We start from the raw sequence: 24,388 nt of genomic DNA, 5'->3' as shown, positions 1-24,388 counted from the left end.
AGAGTCCTGGTTATTAAATTGTAAGAGTGCCGGGTTGACATCCGAACGCCTGAATCGGCGGCACCGAAGAATTCTTCCTCCTCTCTCGGCCGCATATATAATATTTTATGAAATATCCTTGTCCACAGCTTGCGTGGTTCTTCATTGATGATCTGTTGCTGGCCCTTTTGACTCGGATTATAATTGGGAAGCGCTTGTTAGATTTTACTTACCTTTCGAAAATTCATCTTCATGAATTCACTCTTGTTGGTGATAAAGTAAAACTTGGTTTAGCCGTGGAATCTCCACCTTTACTGTTTCAAGCCCGGAACACGTAAATAGTTTTTCCTAATTTCTAACAAATGCGTACTGTTTGAAAATCGGACACCGTCTAATTATTTCTTTGGTAGGAAAAGAAATCCACGGCTTCAGTTGATTTAAGAACAAAAGTTCCGACTTTCGCCGACTCGACCCGTTCTTCATTTAAACTGTGCGAAGTTTCACCTGGGCTGTCACCTGCGTTTGCCGTACGAGCAGTTTCTGCTGTTGCGATCTGCGGGCGGTGTTTCCGCAAGGTCTGCGTTCTGTACTTGATCCATATTAACATTCTACAAGTATGTAGTAGGCACGTCACATGTATTCGACCAAGCCATTCTTAGAAGTGAACTTGAACTAAGGTCAAAGTTGTTATTAGTTGTACTCTCCATGTTTAGAATAAACTTTTTAATTGGGGTTTGTGAATCGCATTTCGTGGCGTATTGTATTCTGTGTCTGCGTAAAATAAATAGTTGGAATTGATGGTATTTTAACGAATCCGAATATTGTGGATTATCTTGAAAGTAGGACATAGTTGTGAAAAGAAGAAAGTGAGCATGTAAATATCATAAGAAAGCCGTCTGTTTAAGGAAGTCTTCTGATAAAAATGGTCATATTGATAAATATCTAAGGTAAGAATAACTTACATATTTTCATCAGCAGTGTGTGGTACGTTTTAATATGAACATTTTCATGAACATTTTGTAATTCTTGATGCAATAACGTGATAGACTGTGGGATATACATATTGAGCATGTGCTCCACATACAATTATGAATATTTCTTATGTTGTAAATACATAAAATAAATGATTTCTTATATCATAGTTTTCCTTAGGTTAGGATACCGAGAAAATAGCAAAAACTATAGCTGTATATCAATTTTAATTCAAATTATTTTAGCCGTTTTAAACTTTAACACCCCGTATCTCGAAAATCAAGCGTTTCATTTTTCTGACACAAGTTTATAGGATTTTTTTCGTTAACTTATGACGCGGAATATGTTGTTAGCTTTGGCAGAGTATACTAGTTGCACCCTGTGTAATGCAAATTTATTCGACAATGTTTTGACAAAATCATGTCATTAGTTACATGCTTTTGTGAGAAAAGTCTTGCTATCTTTAACTATTAGATCAGATTAGACTATCAGGTAGATTCTGAATGTATTAGTGAGAGGATATTCTACAAATCATTAAATTAAGGATATCCTACTTTCAAATTCAAAACTACATTTTATATTAAACAATAAACCAATGAACGTGAAAAAGTGAAATCATCTTTTAAAGTCTCCAGATATTGGAAAAAATTGTCAACCCGTCATTTTTGAAAAATCGACGTTGACACTTTCTACAGCAATTAAATACAGAGTGATTCAGAACTTATCAAAACAAATAAAATTGAATGTACAGGGGACTCTGACAAATATAATTTTGTAAAAAAAAAAAAAAAATAAACTTCGACTTAAAATACTGATTACTCTTCTGCACGGCAGTGGGAACTGGTCCACTGTAAAACCTGACCTTGCGCAAAGCAAAGCATTCCTAAGGAAATAAATAATAAATTTTATAACACCTATTTTATACCAGTCGCCAGTCGGCGACCGGCACGGCGGCAAAGTGTAATAAAAAATGAACGGACAAAAATTGAACGAATTTCTTTCCGAAGGAAAGAAATTAAATTTTATAACACCTATTTTATATCAGCAAATTCAACTGCTTTTGTCGCTATTGTTATTATTAATTAATGAAAATAATTTCTGGTTCTAATTAATAAAATAATACTAATACAAATGTCTTGTTTCACCATAACACAAATGCTTCACCATAACACAAAATATGTTGTCTTGCTTTACCATAAATTGAAACAATATTTATCAACTAGAAGTAGTTGTAAACGCAAGTCATTTTTGACACTTGAAATACTAATGTAAACACTATCGCATAAACGTTAATACTAAATTTGAACTTCAGTATTCGGAATCGCCTGGAGCTACGTGGAAAGAGATCGCACAGCATACAACACGGATAGAATGCATTCCGATGACGCTAGAGACTACAGTGGCACAGCGATGTATAGGTTGAAAATATAACTTCAATAATTTTTTTTCTTGGAAACTATAAGGCTTTCACAAAAAATGTTTCAAGATCTGTTTCCAAATTTTTTTTGATAAAATAAAGTTTTTTAAATATTCTTAACAAACTAAAGTCATAACCAGAAAAGCAATTGGCAGAAGGCGGATGATCAGAAAGTTAGGTTGATCATTTAACTTAGTTATGGGGCGACGACACATTCTTTCATTTGCTAGGTATTTACAAAACCCTTTTTAAAAGCGTAGTTTCTATATCTACGATATTTTTTGGAATACTTCTGCATACATTGTTAAAAACAACACGTTTATCAAAGAACTAATACTTATTGCATAATAATCATTTCACATTCTTTTTTTTTGTAGAAAAAATACGAATTTTCGAAAGAATTTTAATTATTACGTTCTCAAAAAGAAATAACTAAACAAGGTTCTTCCATAGCAAACATTATTCCTAGAAAATGTGTAAACTTAGTACTAGCACAAAATTTTAGTTAAATTGGACCAAATGTTTTAAATTTTTTTGGGAGAAACTAATATTTTTTGCCATTATTTCAGCATGAGACAAAGTAATCATAAAAGAACAAACAAGTTGTATATTACAATGGCGTAAGATTAACAGTTTTCAAAATACAGCGAGTATTAATATTGGGGAGTTTCATAACAACGTGACAACAGCGCTTGTCCTAACGGTACACAGCTGATGCACACCGCGTGTGCACGCGACGGACTTGTCCTACTGAAAAAATGTAAACAACTATTGTCCAACATTTACCTAGTCAATTTCAAGACAATTGTTTTCCAGTTTTTAAATAAATAAAATAAAATGTATCGATTTTGTAGTACCTACGAGGATAGTGTTGTGCTTAAATTTTAGCTCGAATTGTAGTATGAATCTCTTAAAACAGGAACTCAACTTAAAAAAAAAACGCACATGTACGCACGACACCTTCGAATCCAATTTTAGCACTTGCTAGAAAACACCGCAAGAAAAGGCAATAGTGGTACGCAAAAAACACTCAGACACAGTCCAATTGCAGATACCAACTGAATTGCGTATTGCTGGATAGCTTTGTACCTCGTATTACCCGCCGCGCCGTTGTCACATCGCTTGATATGAATTTTATCGAATTTTAAATTTATTACAACGCTAATTAGTTTTTAGAATTAAGCATAAAGAAGTTCAAAAAAGTGATGAATATTGTATTTTATAGTATTCTATGCACGCAGTTATGTCAATATTCCTTAATTAATAGAACTTTTGTACATCGAGTTGGACATTTTGATAATTTTTTTCTTGGAAATGGTTGGGTTTAGGACCCATGTCATATAAAGTTTTTTTTGTTTATTTTAATGTATTCTATCGTCTGTTAAAATTAACACCCTGTAGACTGAGCTTCATTAAACTGTCTTTTCGCTCATTTATTAATAGATTTGGAATCCGTAATAAAGTCACAGAATATTTGAAAATATGTTTTTCAGTATTCCAAATCCAAAATGTACCTTAAAATAGGTTTATTTCCATTTTCTCCGCGACTTCTTTTATACTGTCTGTGAATTTTCAATGATTTCTTCGTTAACACTGAATTTCCTTATCCACGTATTAAATCGGTTCCGGTACAGCAGAACTGAATTTGCTCTTAGAGATTAAGACCAAAGGTGTCAATGCAAGACCAACATTGAGCGCGACAAAATAGAGACCAAGGTTGAAACCGAGTTTGCTACTACAGAATAATTTTTTAAATAGGTAAAATCCTTGACACGAATACATGTCTCAAAATAACCACATCACGTGTTTCGAGCTGCACCATATTTTCGAATTTCAATATAAACATCTCGGAGATTGCATACCATTTACAGGCGTAGTGTGCAAAGTCTCACAGTTGTCAGTCTATATTGTCACAACTGTGACGAGTGTTACCGCAGTAATCTTGTTGGATACCAGGAGTACGTAGACGTCGCAATATTATAAAGTTTCTTTAATTTGCACAGTAAACAAAACCACTATCATTTCATAACATATATCCTGTTGCTAAAGTAGATGAAATATTAAATATGGATTGGACATGGTTTTCTTATTGTGATTGACAGAATTGATTTATTATATTTATTTTAGTTGTTTTGGCGTATCTAGATAGGGAAACAAGTACACAGTCGTAATAAGTTTGTAATATTCATTCGTCATCCAATATTTAGAAAGACCATATCAAAACAATAAAATTAATATTTATGTTTTATTACCTATAAAATAAAATTATTATTTAGTTTTTCGTAATGGGGTAATATGTAAGTGATGCAATTTACTAATGACGATGGATTACGGATTGGATTCCATAAAATTAACTATTAACACAGGAGAATTGAAACTCTTTTTAAAACATGTAATCCTTGATATTTATGCTTTTAACAAAGATACCGTAAGTGTTCAGTGTTATCAATTTTGCTATTTGTTGTGATTTGGCATTCTGTTATAATAGAATATAGAAAGTTTCGTATGAAAGTTATCATTGGAAAATATTTAATTTAATACATCAATAATATAATTATGTTCATTAGAAAAAAGCGCCTAGATTCTTTGATAAGATGAATCTTTTTAGCCCAGCAAGTTAATACATTTATATAAACAGGATCTAACTTAGTTTAATTTAACACAACTTAATGTTTTTTTCTTTGCATCAATCCATAAAACGTTAGTAGAAACATTCATAAAGTTTCTCGAGATTTCTTTGGGAGAAGATTCAAAGAAACCTCTCACACACTCCAGTATCTTCTCAGGTACACCTAAATCTTCATTAGATTCCATTTTTACAGAGTTTTAAGCAATGACAAATGAACTCAATTAGCAATATGGCGAATAATGTTTGACTATGACGAAGACTACATCGATATATCCTACTTACCTACTTTGCTTTATTATTAATAATTAAATGGGGGATTCCGATTGGAGAAAAAATAGCATGTTTTATTCCGATTAAAAGTGTCTTTTGCTTGGCAATTTTGCCTCCGCCCCGCTACGCTATGCTTCGCCTCGCATATACCTACCTTTGCTCGGTACAAAAGTAACACTTTTGAAAATTTTTTGAATTTAATTGAATTTGTTTAGTATCTCAAAATCAAATAAAAATACGTGAGAGAATAAAATATATTTTTCATTACTAGTTTCTATTGGCCAATAGATTGTTTCCTCATGTGGGTACCGTCATAATTAATTGTAATAAACTGATTATTTTTCAGTTTAGAAATCTACGTCCTGCTTTTTTATTTTTAATTGAGGGTCATTCCATTAATAATTAACATTAATTAGTACACACTTTTCAGGTAGCTGTGATGACAACTTCAAGTCATTATGTATTACAGCGTTTCAAGGTGTGAACGACTTATTAGTATGTCGAAACAGAAAAGTAAAGACGGTCGCATTGTCGGGGATTTTGAAAAATTCACTTCTCACGTTAAGATAAATTTTTGTAATACCGAGATTTATCTAGTGGTCCAATGCTTGCAGTATCTCACGAATACGATTATACTCATTCTAAATTAATTTTGCAACGGATCCATTGTGCAAATTAATTATTGCTATTGTGCGCGAATGTAACGAGATAAAATAATTTTCATTTTCGACCGGACACAGAAACTAATCTCTTGATTAATAATGTAATTGCGATGAACTAAATTCCTTTTATTGGATATTCATTTGTTTCAGTGACCGAAAAAACAGAACAAAAAATGGGAAGCATGTGCTACTTTTGATTGAGAATAGTATTAACAAAATTAAAATTCTTCTCGCGACAAAGTTACAAAATATTTTCAATATTGATTAACGTTAATTGTAAAGGAAGGCAAATATTTTAATAAGTCCGACATAATTAATTAATACATACAAAATTAAGAGCGGGAGCTTGCAAAATATACGCATTTTTTATTAAAGTTGTTTAAACTAATTATTTAAAACATGTTTTATTAAATACTATCTATCTCTTACTGTTTGACCGTAGGAATGTGATGTAATTTATTTAAAAAAAACGAAATAAAGATCGTATGAGTTTGGATTTACAAATTTAAAACCGAGAAAATGATCCAGTTATACTTATGAGATGGAATTTCTCAGAGTGTTATATAATGCTGTATAGAATGATTCGAATCCTATGTCTCTTTTTATGTAACTTGTCTAGCAGCGACAGCGATGGTATATATCATTTTTACTATACTATCTTAACAGCTTTTCAATAATCTTATTTGTACTATAAACTTAGACTTAGAATATATAGGCACTAATCTGCGTAGTGTTATTCAAATACCACACGTTGCATGAAGGAAATTTTTAGGGGATAATTTTCATTATTTTATCTTGAACTTCTTTATTGTTACCCTTAACAATTAAATTAACACACTCAACTATTAATGAAGAAAAATTTATACGCAACACTCAGATTATGATCCATTGTGCATGCCGCTAATAAGAGTTTTGAAATCGTGCTACGTGTGAAGGCAACCACTAACTCTGCTGAAGCCTCAAGACGTAGAGGTAACAGAAATGATGCCCCCAGGTATTTCTGTTTCCACCATTTGTGTTTTCACCATAGAGACAGATGATATGTATGGAATCCTCGTCTTCCTGCCCTTATAACCCGCATCTCGCGCTCAAACTCAAATAAAAGCAACCATAGGAACAAGCATAATAAGATAGTGTGATCAAATTTTTCGTGTACACTTTCGTTTTCAGGTAGTAAGAAAAGTAACTGTCAAATAATCCTACAGTCATTAAAAGCGTTGTCAGTAAACATTTCGATTGTTCTCACAGCCATCTACGACAGCGAGCAATTGAAAAGTTAAAAACGGCTTTAGTTCTCTCATTTTTCAAAATAACAGTACCGAATATTATATCGCTGTAAAGCATAAAAAAGACATTTTTTTTCTAGCTCATAGCTATGGTTTACATTTAAAAAAAAAACTTGAAGTTTATGTTATAACTTGAAAACGAAAGTGTACACGGACAATTTGATCACACTGACTTATTAACACTGCAAAAACAAAATAGCAACGGAATTACAAGCATCTAAAAGAATTGGCCTAATTCGGATTTTTCCAAATATCTAGTCAGCCATGACGTTTTTTCAAAAAATAAAAATAACATTTAAAAGGATCATAAAACTGCAATCTTTCCTCATTTAAGCGTTTTTGTATCTCTGCTACTTTCCCAGATCCCTACACTAAACATCGAAAAAAACTCACCCTGTATACTCAGAATAGAGTCAAAAGTCGCTCAATAGATAGTTAGCAGTAACTCGGATTTAAGTAAAACTCACTCATATCTGATGCAATAGTTTGTAATAGAGTGAAAATTTCACTCAATCGAGGGTGATACATTATTGAGTAAAATTGAGTGTTTGAGTGAATTTTTTTTACAGTGTATGGCCACAATAATAATAGGTCACGGGGATGACCTATATGTAGATAAAATTCATTTGCCTTAAAATAAACGTTTTTAAAAATTTTGTTTGTACATTTTCAATCATATACTTCTGATTAGGATACCAAAACGAAGAACAGTATTCCAGTTGAGAATACTGAAAAAGAGTAAACTCTCAGATTACGTATAATGAGACCAGTATTGATGTTTTCAATAACGTACAGACACTTTCATTAATTTGTCCTTTATTTGATTTTCTAGGTTCTATTAAAACGGGAGCAAATGCTCGGATATCAGTAGTTCACTTGTATAGCTATTAAGAGAAGAACTGGGCGACAACGAAATTATTAGACAGGCCGAAGTTTTTTCCGTTTTCCGGATATGAAAGCCCTATAGGTACCTACAAGAGAAAATAATAATTTTTCGATATTTGATACCTACTTTTTTTACACGTAATATTATGTGGGTTACAAAGGAGGTGTAATAGAAAAGTGATAAGTCTGACAACATTGCGCACAAACTGACAATGCTGTTAGAATTACACTGTTGTTGTAATGTTGCTGTTACTGATATTATGCTTTCCCCATTGTCGTTTTTTAGAAGATGTAGAAGCATCTTTTCTAAACTCTAGAAAGGCCTTGTGACAATTGAGTTCTTGTATCCTCGAGAGAGAGAATATTTTACATAAGCCTTTATAATATTTCAACTGCACACATGTTTTATTTAAGATTTCTTAATACTTCAATTTTAATTGCTTAATTGAGGATATTTTTTTGTATTGTTCCTGTTTTAAAATAATTAAATAATTATTTGGATTTGTTTCGTACATATTTGCATTTTCAATGCAGCTCAGAATTGCTCCTACTCGTATCCTGTTTATAAAAGAAAACGTATATCACACTTTCTCCGAGATTAGATAAACTTTTATTGGTACATCGATGCACATAAAGTATGAATATGTCCTTAATTTTCCGGCAAAGATATGCATTTCACTTCACGCCTACATATATACATAGGTAGGTATTTTATTAACATACTGAAAACTCCATATAGCGAACCATAAACAATGACTCATTGTTTTCTTAAATGACCTGGAAAAGCTTGAAAGTTTCCTACTTATTTGTTCATATAAGTAAGAGCGAAACTTTCTTGTTTTACAAATATAATAAAGTCATAAAGTAATGTGATCGTTTCTTTAATTAGTTTAAAATGTTTATTAGCTTATAACACCAAATCTCATTATTGTAAAAAATTAATGAAAATTGTTATTGCAAATACAGCCTTTTGTGAAATTTTTCTTTTTATATTTGACGATATTTAAATAAAGCATGAACTGTATTGGGTTATACGAGAGTCACAAGTAAAGGTAATTTAGAAAATACGAGTATAGTTATAATGTCGTTTTAGAATAATGTATCATAAATTCGAGTGGCAATGGAATGTCAAAAAATAATATTTTTTTGCTATTAACTATGGGTTTATTGTCTTTGTTTTTAATATAATGGCGTTAAAGTTCGTATTTTGTCAATATATCCTAAAATAATCGACCGCAACAAAAATTAGACGAATAATTCCTAGTAGACCTCAAATGTTGACGCTTTTTGCACTAATTTAGTATTTCAAGTATTGTGCATGTTTAAAAAAAAAACGAGACAGTTCGATTTTGGAATCTGAAATAGCGTCCTGCAACGGAAAAACCCAAAATTGAACCCGTTGATGAATGAATCCGTAAATTTTTACTTGGGAAATAGGCCCTTGTTAAAGCTCATTTGAAAGGTCTTTTCATTCTCTATTAAAAAATGGTATTGTTTTCATATTTATTGCAAAAATTAGCAGTATAATTAAAGTAAATTCATCTGCTTGACCAAATTCGCTACAGCAAACTAAAAAAAACTTAATTTCAACGTAGGATATGTTCAAAATGAGTTCCTTGAGTCCCTATAGTAAATAAAAACGTCTTCTTACGTTTTCCAACATCTGAGGCGTGACCGACCTAACCATAACTCATTTTTCATCACCAGCCAGCTATATCGTGTGGCTTAGTTTTATATACCATACGTTTCACAGATCCCTATAGAAAGAAATCTATGGATGTAAGATCAGGAGAACGTGCTAGCCATTTTAGCGATCATCGCCTCCCTATCCACCGATTTGGAAATGTTAAGTCGAGGTATCGCTGAACATTGATGCGGTAATTTGATGGTGTTTCATCCTGCTGGAACTATATCACATCGGTTGGAATTTATAGCTTTGCTTAAGCAGGATATAAGTCTGCCAAAGTTGGCACGATATTATCTTGGAGCAGAAGTAAATAATTACCTCCATTCAAATTGCCATCAATGTCATGGTCTTCTATTATCCCCGCCCAAACATTAACCTCTTCAGGATATTGCCTATGTACTTCTCTCATCCGGTGAGGATATTCATTAGCCCAGTAGCAACAGCTTTGATGATTAGCACAGCCGTGAAGGGTAACAGTGGACTCATCAGAAAACAAAAAAATTTCTTGTTGGATAACATTGTTATCTAATCTATGCATCATTTGTTCACAAAAATACGTTCTTCTATCAACATTGTCCTCAATAAGCTCCTGGGTTGGGATCAGTTTGTAGGGATGTATTTTATTTTCATTTAATAAGTGAATAATCTAGGAATGGGAAACTTTCAATGCTGAACCTGCTTGTCGATTTGAACTATGTGGGTTTTCTTCAAACTTCAAGCAGTACAACTATTTGATATCATTACTTACTGCATTGTAAGTTTTTCTTTATCTGCTGTATTTTCACGAATCTGCTTTTCAATTTTGCTAATTGTACCCAGGAAATTTTTCTTGAAATAGGCGAGCAACTTCGACCTCTCATCGCATTCTATCTCCGTAACCAACCATCTGTATAATTAAAATTTTATGCATTTCTGTTAAATAAACCATGTTTAAGAATTGCAGATAGCAAAACTCGAACAATACGCAAAATACTGACAACTATTTATTGGTGTCAATTAAATAGCAAGTATCTACGTCGTTTTTAGTAAAACTGACAATGCTAGGAAGAATTTTAATAAGTTTTTATGTCTTCGTTTTAGTTGATAATGTTGAAACAGAACACTGAATTTGTTTTTGCTGATCTGCAAGAACAAAACGCTGTAAGTTTTTATGTGTTTGTTTGTTGTAACGAATTTCGTCAGGCAGACGCTTAATTTATGCAATAAATATTAAAACCATTGCATTTTTGAATAGAGAATGAAGGACATTTCAAATGAGCTATAACACTTTAATCCTTATGCTGTGTCTATAACCAGCCCCCACTTTCTATTGAAAAATTTAGGGCTGCTACCACTCGAAAGGGGCTGAATTTGAAATGTATTGGTTTATTGTTTATGTTTTAATTCAGTTTTCATTCATTTTTTTCACTATAAATTGTAAGAAATCATTTTCTTGATCTAATTTGTAATTTCTTTTATTTTATTACATCAAGTTTTAAATTTGTTCGTTTGCAAATTGTTCACAAACTGTAAATATGATCATTAAATTATTGACATTTAAAAACGAAACATTAAAAATAGTAGATATACGTTATATTGAAAAGGAAAATTTTTTTTGTGTATAATTTCGTCATTTTAAATACATTTAAGTCTTTGGTTATGAATTACTACTATACATAATAAATATATTATTTAAACAAATGCCTTTGATATTTTTAGATAGGTAGTATTTTAATAGTATTTTAATATATAAATTATACACCATTAAATTATATAAGCCTTGAAGAGCACATTATCTAATAAGAGAACATTTCAAATGTAAGGATAGTAAGCTGAAACATCGATTCGTTATACATTTTCTTTTTAATATGAAAGTTCTCCTGGTTTATTTTGCAGAATCTCTTAGTTTCCTATGTTTGTTATAATACAGTGATCTGAATCAATTTGTAGACACTATACCAATATTTTAGTACCTACCCTTTTGGGTTCTTCTTTCGTTATTTCTAACAAAGATAACCTACAACCATACATGGGAGAAACAGTTCTCGTGTGTAGGCCACATATAAGTCACTGATCGATCTGACCTTGTACTATGGTTTAAATTAGGTTGTTCAACAGGAAAACAAATAAATGTGTAGTGAAAACGATAGGGACTAAATTATTATTATTTACTTGATGTCAGATGCTATTATTTTTCATCATGATTTTTCTATTCGTCGTTAAATTTAGATAAATTTTGGAAACTAGAGGCTATTCTCGGTAAGTCGGCTGATTGTTCTGCTGATGATTGGTCCACACTCTAATTTGTTCAGACTAATACCACTAAACACACCGTCGAGATGGAACTTTCAATTGAACCGAAGAAAGTCCAGGACGAATTGGATGCTAGATTACTGATTTAGGACTTGAGTAACACACCGATTTATTTTCCGAATAAAAAGTTATATTATAAATTTTTACAAAATGTTAGTAGGTATATTCTAAGTAGCCTGGTAGTTTACAATGTAATTGTATGGTAAAAGTTGGAAACAAATTGGTGTTTCAGATTTTTTGGACCTGTCTTGTGGAATCCTCATTACATAAGCGTCACGATATTGAATGACAACGATTACGCTTTAATTCGGATCGAGTACATACACTGGCCATAAGCTTCTTCTCTGGTTATAGAACCAGAAATACTTTACTCGACGTTCGATCCCGCTTCATGGTGGCTCCGCCAATTCTTGGGTCAATACTCTTTGATACGACCTCTCCAGATTTGGACGATTCATGTCTGTTGGTATTCCTGGCATTTTCTCAGAAAAATTCGAAACTGCAGTGGTCGGAGATCGCTCAGCCAACAACATCAGGCTCTCCAGATGTCGTCATTTGTGTTCAGGGGTACTTCGAACGGTTTGCAGTTTTGTGGGCGCTTTTGGCGTTAGATTTGAAGCATGGGTGATAATTTCAGCTCAGCTAGATGCCTTCGAGCATCGACAACAACGTTTGTTTTTGTTTTCGGACAAAATTTCGCTCCTTGTACGCTTCAAATACTGTGTCCCTCCCTCATGAATTATTAATTTACTGTTACTCATTGCAAAAACATCGAACACACCACAATATTTTTGTACCTGTATCATTAAAGCAAGGACGCCGTAATATCGCTTTTGGTTTTATCTCATTACGGAAATTGTAAACGATTTCTCAATGCGTTTCCATGATTAACCTTTCCGTTAATTTTACAAGTCATGAGCGAACGACAGAAGTTCATTTATTATCTCTCACGTACGATCTGAAACATGATGGATGAAAATATAAATGCTTCAATTAAAGGTTATGCAGGCACGAGCAATAATGACATTTAAAAATAATAGAAGCAATCTATTTTGGATAGCTACACGTTTGACCAAATTAGATGGGACCAAAGATAAAAATGAAACTATTATTGATGAATTCTAATCATTAGGTACCTAACCTGTCTATTTAAGTAGGTGTCCATTATGACCACAGGAAAATGTCTGATTATTAATTTCGTTAGATATACATATGTCGATCTACATATCTGCCAATCAATTTAGATATTATCTAGTACTTCGAAAACAAAAGTATTTAATCGGGTTTTTCAAATAGGTCTATAAATTGGTTCGAGAATTGGTTGAGTAATAAACTAAAATGCGGAAATAAATGTAAAACGATAATAATTTTAAGAACATACAATATCTATTAATTATTAATTAACGATTCCTTCACAAATATTCAATTTTTAACAAGTGTGTGAAAAAACATGTCGAGTTTCACTACATATTTATTAATAACTTAATAGGTCCAACTGTCCACACTCTTAGTGTGGACTTTCTTGAAAGAGAATTACTTTCTCACAATGTATATAACATCTGGCACTGGAAAGCTAGATTAAATTAAAGTCATATTAAAATGAAATTATGTTTATATGTAAAAAACCTAATGTTTCAAAAACTGTTGCGGATATCTTAGCTTAGAAAAAAAATGAATATAAATTTTATTATATATATTTAGGAATTGGCATTAAAGGCAAATAATAATAAAGGCAAATGTATACTTATACTTATAGGAAAGTGAATTGTGCTCCGAAATTAGCATTATATTTACTTATTTTATTTGTGCATTCTACGACTGTGGTAGTGGCAGAAAAATTTATATTTAGATATAGATGGAGCTACAGCCTCTTAAAAGTTAACCCCTAAAAGTTCTTTTTGTTATATCTCTAACAATTAGAGATAAAACAATACTTGTTCTTTGATTTTTATCATAAATTTTTGGAAAGATCTCCTAACTTATGATTTATCAGAAGAAGTTATACCTCTCAGTGTTTTTGGAAGCCATCTATTTCAACAGTAACAGTTCTATTTCAAAATTTAATTATGCCATTTCTAAACGTTCTAAATGTACATTTTTGAACTATCGTTTCTTTGGGATTAGTATGCAAATAATTATTTGAAGTTTAGGTATATCTATTCATGTGAGTTATGATTTCCGTAAAGTTATGTGCCTGTGTACCGTCTGGTTTTCTCTCGACAAGGTCATCTAGCAGCGACAGTGTACCATTTTGTACCATCTGATGATGATGAAAGTATTCTATGTTCTGGCACCATAGGTATAACACCTATGGTGCCAGATAATAATAAGTGCACATATCTGAATCAAAGCTTTGGCTGTAGAGTTGCTGCAGAGCTTTCTTAGGCCCAAGTAGGTCAATCTGGTGCACACTTTTGCCACGTCTACTAAATTTTCATCATTATCTTCCGAAATGCGCTTTCAATTAAGTCTTTCCAAAGCTTCTTTAACTGTCACTTTTGTGAATAACGACGTCACGTCAAAACTCACTGGGACATGTGTCAAGTTGGATTCCCTCGATCTTGCCAATAAAATTTCCACAATTTTTGACACGGTGTTCCGTCTTTCCCACTAGGTTCTAAAAATTGATGTGACACGTAGAATGCGAGTGGCTGATCCACTCGAATCATTTAAATCACTCGAAATAAGGCTCCTATGTAGTTCCTTGGAAATATTAGATACTTGAATTGCAGTCGGCACCTCTTTCTCAACTTTATTGATTGGACTGGTTTTGGTATGTTCTCCACTTTAGATATGCACTTTGTTGTGTCCAAGATGATGGTTGTGGATCAGAAGGTTTTCCTTCAGTTCTTTGATGAATTGGACTTCTTTTTTTCACAGATTCGGCTTTAAAGGTTGGGCAGTTCATAATATGTATGTGTGCTGCCTCTGCCGTTACTTCTTCCGCAACTTCTTCAGAGAACATCGGCCCGTGGTATCCAGGGCGTTGATGATTCCCTCATTTGGAATTATCCTGGCTGCTATGGCGAAATTTAGACCTTTGGCAGGCACATTTGTAGCGTCATCATCAAGTTGCACAGGTGCCAAGTTAATGACGATCCGAGACTTGTCCAGGTTCGTTCGGGATGTTTCGTTTGGGATGTTTTTGACAAGTAATTTCTCACGTTTCCTCTTATGCTTGTTTGTGGCTTCATATCCTGTTTTTAATGCTTTCTTTGTGGTTAGACTATCAGCAGGTTTAGATGTGATGGTTTAACGTACAAAAACCTGCCGGCACAGGCATAGTGATTCAATAGCTTCTCCTTTTTTGTCCGGTATTTCTCCAATTGCCTTAAGCAAGGCGAAGTAGGTTTTCTTCTCATCTTCTACCAGTGCATACAGCATATATATAAATACATACAAACAAAATGACCTAATATCCAATTTCACAGTTTCTACTGAAGAAGAGAGCGATATGTTTCTCGAAACGCCTAAACTGATGACGTGGCAAACCAAGCTACCTATGCTGAACTTTCTGTCAAGTTAGAGTTATAAATATATTCTTACTTTTGTGTTTAAACTGTTATTATGATTACATTTTTCCATTTTGATGTAGAAATAGAAATTTCGTGAAAATGTAACACGCGAATGCATATGTGAAATATTTAAATTATTGATATAAGCCACTTTGAACCAATTTGCCCCGTATCCTATATCAAACCACATAGCATATGTATGCGGGTCGATTCGATACGAATCTATTTCGTATTATTTTAATACAGTCCTTTTTGAGTAGACAAATGAAATAATCTTGATAAACTATATACAGTGCAACCTCTTTAATCCAAACACCACATTGCCAGGCTTTGTTCGTATTATCGAATCGTTCGGATTATCGAACATACTATAAAGATTTGTACATATGTATATTATGTAAGTACATACACTTTTTATTATAACAATATAAATATAAATCATATAAGATACATAAAACTTGTATAAGGTAAAACATAAACATGTAGTTACATATACTGTATATGTATTATTTTACGCTTTTCATTTTTTTATTTTTCTTACTTCCAAAAAAAGTCCAAAATTGTTACACAAAACACGACACGCAACAGGTTCTTGGCTATCGGCGAACAAACTGACTGCCGATTATGCGCGTACACGCGAAGCGATCTAGTCTTTTCTTGTCATCGTTCAGATTTGGCCGTTCGGATTAGCGTGTGATCGGATTAACGTGTGTTCGGATTAAAGAGGTTGCACTGTAATACCATTAAACTATACAACATTCTGTATACATTGGCGGTTCAAACTTTTCTTTGAAGTAGTTCTTTTAATCGATTTTTAATTTATGGAAATTGTTCAATTTTCCTGACAATTGATACAAAAACTCGGCTAATTTTATCGAAAGAGGAATGGCCAAAGTATTTAAAAATTCAGTTTTCATCTATAAAATGACACCTGTCAACATTTTGGCTCAACGAATGTGGTTGCTAGTCCGTTCCTGAGTTCCATGACAATGTAAAACATCTACTATAGTATGGTTTTACGAGCCTTTATGGTCTACATTAAAATTAAAATTTCATTAAAATTATACACGTCGCGTAGGTTTAAAAGTTAGAGCCGAAAAGCTTTGGGGTTATTGCATCAGGGTCTCCGCCTCTAAATATATCCTATTTCTTCTTACGTTGCGTGTACAGAGACTTATTACTCATTCGTTTTTCCGTAAGTGTGTAAATACGCGGATATACAATCAGGAATGCGCTCCACTAGTGGGCTGTGCCGAGCGTCACGTTAGGATTTCGCTGATACCTTGTAACAAAGAGTCGGTATGGGATTATAAAAAAAAACAACAGCAGGAGTCGAGATTCCGCTTCGATAGCCATGGCTACAAGGTCATCACAGAAAGTAGCGGAAAACGACCTTGCCGTGAGCTTCTCCCTTCTCAGCACCTTCCTTCCTGCCTACAATCTCAGGGCCGCAGCAGGCCGCCAGAGCTCACTTAATCACTCCTGCTTAGTTCTGTATTTTATGTCTACCTTATTGCTTTTATAGTCGTGCATATTTGTGCCACATGACTGGCGGAATGTAAATAGTGTTCGTGCTCAGCCAAATTTATAAGGATGATTTAAGTTTGCGCCAGTGGATGTGATTGTGCTGGTTCTGTCGGATTTATTTTGGATTTTTTTGACGAGGTATGAATTTTTTGTTGCATACATTCATAGTTCGTGGGATAAAAAATTATATGTACAAGTAAATACGTATATTACTTTCGTTCATCTTTTCATATATTTTAAAATAAGACACAAAACTGTTATAAAAATAGAAGTGACAAAAAACTTTATTATTCTGATTACTTCGAACTCTAATGCATTTCTGTTTAACAGACGTACTTGGAAAAATGTGGCGTTTTAACCGCAAATAATGATAAATCTAACAGACATTAATTTAATTTCAAAACTACAAACTAATGCAAATATAACTTACTGCTAATGAGCTTTCATGGTTTTGCGTGCGCTATTCGTTGTTTGGGTTTAATTTAATGTTACAGTTCTCCGAATTATAATTTTCCTGTGTTGTAATCGTTTGCGTGACTGGAAAATTTATGTTTTTCGCTGTTGACATTTCAGGTACTTGTTATCTAATGCATAGTTAAAGCCAATTACAAAACCATCCAAGTATAATAAGTGATTCTTAGAAAATAATGAGACACGTTTTAATTAAATTATTTTACAAGTAAATTAGAAGTGGATAATAATGACGTCCCCTCCTGTTTTAGAAAAATTGATACCGACTTTATAGTTTAATTATATTTACTTTTATGGAACAATTAAAAAAAATATTTCAAAATCGGTTTGTTACCTTAACCACTTCATTGCAAATTTTAATTATATAATATCAAAATTTGTTGTTATAACTGTTAGAAAGTTTGCATAAATTTTTCATTGCTTAAATGTTTTAATGTTAACATAGACTGGAAGAATTATTAATATCTGTTAGCAAATATTAATTACAATACAACTGTAATTTGCAAATATGTAATTTTTTATTATATTTTGAAATTTCACTCATTTATATAAGTTTAATTTGGCAAGACTTTAAGTGTTATGAAGAATTTTGTAATATCAATAATTCATAATTTTAGCATTATGTTTATTATGGCTCTTTAAAAGAACAATTGCCAAAAAAGTTGCCTAAAAATAAACTTCTCTTATGATAGAATGCCTCACATATATTTACAAAATTAATAAATGTCAAAGATATTTGAAAAAAATTGACTGACTGTCGAAAACTAGATAAGCGAGGTTGAACGACATCATTTCTTCACTAGAATAGCCCTTGAAAATTTTTGGGTTACTCGTATAAAAAAACATTTATTTCTTTTACTTTATTGCCAAAATCAACATTGGTCAATTGTGGTTGTTATAAGACAGAAGAAAGTACAAAAATAAGAGCAACAATTTCAAATATCTTTTGTTATTTAATTACTTTTCAATTTTTTTTGAATTTTTGAGATTAGCGAGAAAAAATTAAATTTATATTTTTGTATTGCGTTCTTTCAATTTTAAGAAAAAAATATAATAAAACCGAGAAAATCTTAATCAGGAGTAGGTTTCTTTCAAGAGACAAATTTGTATACCATTAGGTAAATCCATGTTTGGTCACTGAGGAAAATACAGTGTCTACTTAAGTTGGAACCATATGGAAAACTTTTTTATTATTGGTTTTATGAAAAAGAGTTATTCTTCATAAAAAGAATAAAGTACCTTTATTTTTGACAATACAGAAAAGAATGTTATAAAGAAAAGTTATTTTGAATTAAAAATTATTTTCAAATATGCAATTACAACCATTTAGCATGAAGATTCAGGTTTTGTGATTATTTACGTTTTTCTTTATAAATTTGTATTTATCTCTTATCTGTTAAAAATATGATAACCTTTCTATTTATTAATGTTTATGAACAACTTTGCAATTTAATTATAATAATAATACAAATAATTTATAATGTAAAACGTAAATAATCACAAAACCTTTAAAATAACTTTTAATTCAAAATAACTTTTCTTTACAACACTCTTCTGCATTGTCAAAAATAAGGGTACTTTACTCTTGAGCGAAATTCGTAATTTCTGGCAAATTTTGATAACTGAAGGTAGCATTTTAGATTTTAGACCATGCAGAACTTTTTATGAAGAATAACTTTTTTTCATAAAACCAATAATAAAAAAGTTTTCCATATGGTTCCAACTTAAGTAGACACACTGTATAATTTAGCCATAAGTAGAGATTGATTAATTTTCAGAAAATATCTGCTTTAAATAAGTCCCACCAAAATTACTAATGATATTTATTTGAAACATGGCAACTTGATTAATTGCAGAAACAGTTATCAAACATTTTCAAATGACTAACTGTTTTAAACATCTAATGCATTTCTTTGGGTGGTAAATACCAATTTCTTGGATCAGCCATCTTTTATTCAGGAATTTTCGGATTCGGACTTCAGGTTCGTAATCAGCGACCCTAAAAACCCACGGTAGCAAAGGAAAAATATTGAATACAAAAATGCATAAGTGGGACATTGATCTGTACCTATGTGGTTTCCAACAATTTGAGGGATAAGCTAAATCATATTTATTTTTGGTATATTGTCTATCAACATCTACATTTATATATTTGGTAGTATAAAATACAAGCCTATGGTTTTTCACATTATTTTGCACTAACAATCGTTGTTCGTAGGGGTGGGTGTAGATTTAATTTGCATATATTTCTTTCAAATGCTCAAAATATTATATTTTAAAATGTTTTTTCAAAATATTTGCAAATTGTTGTATTTCATTATAAAGCTTTACCTTATCCTCTCTATTTCACTCTGTTTCGGGGATATTATAGCGTTTTATTAAAAAAATGACCTGTAAATCGGTTTTTGGGGCTGTGGATTCGGATTCAGCTTAAAAAAATACACAAAATCTATGTATTCATGTCTCTGCAACAGAACTTTTTTTGAGGGACTGTATTATTTATAAATATTTCTATAGCCAGATTTTCTTGCAATATTCAGAATTGTTATACTGAAATACCGGCGCAATTTTATAATCACATATTTTCTAACAACAATATTGAGCAATTCCCTTAGTTGACAGTGCAGGAAAGTTTGATTTAGTAATTTATGTTGTAATATATTCCTTAAGAAGATGCATTTCTGAAAACGTCGTTTAGGGAAAGCGTTCTATGGTTGCCTGGCATTACCTTAACAGTTAAAGATTATCGGGCCATCTGTAATAATTCGCTGTTGACAGCTCTTTGAGAAAGCCGTTACAGCAATTTGTTACCTCACATTTCTGTAATATGTGGAAATTTGATGAATTTGAAACAATAGGATAGAACCAAGAAGAAACTATTATTAGCATGTTAAAATAGAGTTTTTTGTAAGCTTGAAATCAGAGGCTATATCGAATTGTATTCAAATTAATAACATTGTGAGGGTAACTGAAATACCTAAGTTGTAAATATGTCGAAAAGGCTCAAGGCACCTTTTTCCTTTTTTTGTTTAAATATTACTAGAAATTAAGTAAGCTGATATAGGTTACAAACAACTAATTGTTATTTAATAATTCTACTGATTTTTTTAATTCTATAATATTATTATTAATTGTTATTTAATATTTACCTATTATACCACAAAATTTTAATAGATTTCCTCTTAAAGCTACGGCAGGTCAAGATGCCTTACCTTTTAATGTTCTGCTATATTTTTCATTATGTTAAATATGCTTCTAAAGTCCTACAGACAGCACAGGTAGAACTGAAGCAGATACTTCATTTCTCATTATCTGCCGTCTTTTCTGAAAAAGCCGTATTCCGGAAATTCAAGTTATAAATGTGGGTTTATAATTTCCCATCATATTGAGGACCTTTCACAGATAACTGGATATTTTCTGAAAGATCAAATGCTCAAGTATCTTGCAGATATAAGGAAAATGAGGAAAGAGATTAGAAAGAGAAATTTAAAAATTCAGAATAGAAGAAACGGGAAAGAGAACGCTGTCCAGTTTATCTCTTTGTTATTCTGAGTTGAAGAAAGTGAAAACAATGGTGCGAAGATGAAAGTGTAAGAAGAAACAACTGGTGTCAGATCCTCTATTGTCAGAGATGATTTGATCAAGATTCTCAGTTTTAAAAAAGCTCAAATATCAACACTATTTTGTCATGGATCATCTATCCCATCTGTGGTGGGCTATTTTAATCTGATACTTAGGGAAGATCGACTAGGGCGGTGTTTTCTGTTTTTAAAATAGATTTAATTATATTATAAAAAGACGTTGTCGATAAAAGTTTGCTAATGTGGGAGCATAACACCTAACAGATTCTAGTAAATATATTTGTTGATATAAGAAACTGAAACATCTCTCCCTGACTTTTTTACTGTCACATTAAGGACCATATAAAACATACATAATTTTATTTTTTACTGTAAGTTACATAGAACTGAAACTAGTTATACCTACTTATAGAGAGCTTGTTATTGTAAAATAAGTACAGTAACGAAATATAATTTATTTTTCTTGATTGAAATAAAAAACTTTCAATAAAAAAGTTGAAAATTAAAATACGGTATCTTGTGCAAATTTTATATTGCTTGGGCAATAACTAAATTATGAGTGTTATGGAACTTGTTCGAAATTAGTGACTAAAAATAAGATTGAGGATAAAACTACCCTTTAAATATCAGTAAGTTCTGAATAATACTATGTAAATCAGTGTCAAATTGCCCTAAGTATAAATATGAAATATTATATTTTACACCGCCTTAAAAGGGAGGATATTTTTCTCATTAAAAATTAACAATTTTCAGAATGCTTTTTCGTGTACAAACAAATAAAATTATATTATATTATAGACTTAGGAAGTATGTGGAGCTGGAAGGTGCCCATATTGAAAATATATTTTGATAGTTTTCTTTCTTTTATATTATTTTTTTAACTTACTTTAACTAATTCTTGTTTTGTTTTTCTATTTTGCGTTATGTGTAAAGTGTGTTTGTCAAATACTATTAGTGAAAATTACATTAGTAGACAGTAAGAATTTCTAAGCTGTTATTTTAAAAATATGTACCGTTCTGACGTAGTAATTATGTCCAATTAAAATTTAAAAACAAAAAATGGTGGAGGCGCTGCTCGATGATGCGCATTGTGACATAAAATCACAAATATTTTCTAAACTGTTCATTTTACCGAGTTGAACCAAGAGGGTATTATCGTTGGCAAATTCTTCACGTAACTTATTTTTGATACAAGCAGATTGCGATCGTCATCTATGCAAAAATTGTGGGTTGTTAACCATTGGGCATAGTCCTTCCCTGGTGTTCTGGGCATAATGAAGATTCACTTACAATATCAAAAACATGCTTTACGCATGTGTTATCGATCACCAAATTTGCATTATGCTGAAGTTAATAGGTTAGAGACTGTAAATAAAAATAACTTTTTAATTTTCACCTTTGAGGGCCCGTAACTTGTTAACGAAGGTCCGTATGAAAAAAAATTATATGAAGAACTGATAATATTTTGACCTCATCTATTTTTTGTATCAAGTACCGGAATAAGAATATGTAATTTGGATAGTACAAAAAGATAAAACACTAAATAATATCATTTTAATACCAGACAATTCATGAAACTAATAATTTAAATGAAAAATTATTTCTCTGCTGTTAAGATTGGCTAAATACATTACTAATGTAATAATTACATTTTAATAATACACTATGCTATGAAGTATCATGGCATTATAATTATCAGAAAGATCTTTTCCTAGTTCGTTCTTTTAATTTTGATTTGGAAATAAGCATGATTCATTTTGTATACACTAATTATTTAATGATTCCCTCATATGTAAAATATTATTCTTATTAAATTTTTTGAATGCTGAAATTAACATATTATTGCTAGAATATACGTTTTTTTTTGTTCCCGTCGATTTTATTTTATAAGCTACTTCTAATTTTAAAGCATGATTGTCAAATATTTTCATATGATTTGACCTGAATTTTTTTGTGCTGTTTCAAAAAAGAAAAGAGAGAAGACTTTATCTCACAAAAAATCTTTAATTATGCCAAGTAATTAATGCACCTATTAGTTCACAAAGTCGATAGCATAAATAAACAATTTATGTGAGATGCCTTCTGTCTTTTCTTTTTCATCCATTATAAATTATCAATCTCGTCTAATCTACACCGAAAGGCTCCCCATTTTTTTTTATACCAAAGTACAATTAATAGTTTAACGTATACGTTCGGGAAAAATATAATTCTTTAAAACTTCTAAGGACACCTAATAACATGACAAGATTAATAATTATATAAATTATATAAATTAGTTGACAATAGTTGAAAGTCAGCTCAATTAGCAAAATATATAGATATCTTTACAGTTGCAGAGATGTTATCAAATTAGATATCTGAAATTAAAAGTCTTTTATTGCGTCATTGTATTCAAATTGCAAAAGTTACGTGATAAATTGGCCAATTATATTTTATTCACAAAAAAAATTATACATGTGAGTAGGTATAAATAATAGTAAGAGATAAATTTAAAAATTACTAAACTGTTTTATAGTCATCACATTTAATTTTTTAATATTCCTGAAACCATTTTATTATTTAGTTATCTACTATTCTTATATGTAGAGGTGTAACACCACGATGTTAAATAAATTGACTATAAATCTAAAAATTTTTTATTTTGGGTACAATATTCATCAAGTGTTAAAAGAATCATGGAAGTAGAAATTTTGATTTTTAAGAGCAATACCCCCACAGATAATACTTTTCTTATGCCGTTCTGTTAGAATATCGCACCTTGAGTACCTAATTATCTCTAATGGAAGCAGCTTTACTTGACACCACCAGTTGTTAGAAAAAGTGATTGTTAGATATTCGCGATTCGTTCTTAAACGAATTAGATATTTGCATTTTACCTAAACAGTATGTTGAAAATTTCACCGGTAGAATGTATTTTCCCACAACATGGATTTTAGAAATTGTGTCGAGTCATAATAACTTCCTTCGCTAATATCTCCAATAAAATTATATTCAAATGCCACCTGGAGCCTAATTATAGTATAAAGTTAAATTATGTTGATGCCATTATAGGCGTTTAGAGAGAGTATGTGTCGGGTCTATTATCTACGGAAAATATAGCAAATGACTTGAATGCATAGTATCGTTCTCTGAAACCTGTCCAAGCAAGCTGTTTCATTTGTTAGTATATCCTGAAGTTTATCGTCTTTAATTTACATTTTAATGATTATGATTTT

The 24,388-nt window shown here is 31.4% G+C and overlaps 1 protein-coding gene across 2 annotated transcripts in view; it reads left to right on the top strand.

Moving 5' to 3' along the window:
* Positions 1-551: 551 nt before the first annotated feature.
* LOC108905029 (dual oxidase maturation factor 1) overlaps positions 552-24,388 on the top strand; it is a 59,767-nt gene continuing 35,930 nt past the window's right edge. Inside the window, exon 1 of one of the 2 annotated variants that reach the window (XM_018707791.1) lies at positions 552-926. The gene's annotated coding sequence lies outside the window, so the exon portion shown is untranslated. Of the gene's footprint in view, positions 927-17,057; positions 17,260-24,388 lie in introns of those variants that run through there. The other variant, XM_018707790.1, reaches the window with a different exon arrangement.

This window comes from Anoplophora glabripennis, unplaced genomic scaffold (assembly GCF_000390285.2).
Source record: "Anoplophora glabripennis isolate ALB-LARVAE unplaced genomic scaffold, Agla_2.0 scaffold73, whole genome shotgun sequence".
NCBI lineage: Eukaryota > Metazoa > Arthropoda > Insecta > Coleoptera > Cerambycidae > Anoplophora > Anoplophora glabripennis.
Note: the sequence above shows the minus strand (reverse complement) of the source record. Positions and strands in the feature narration are given on the sequence as shown.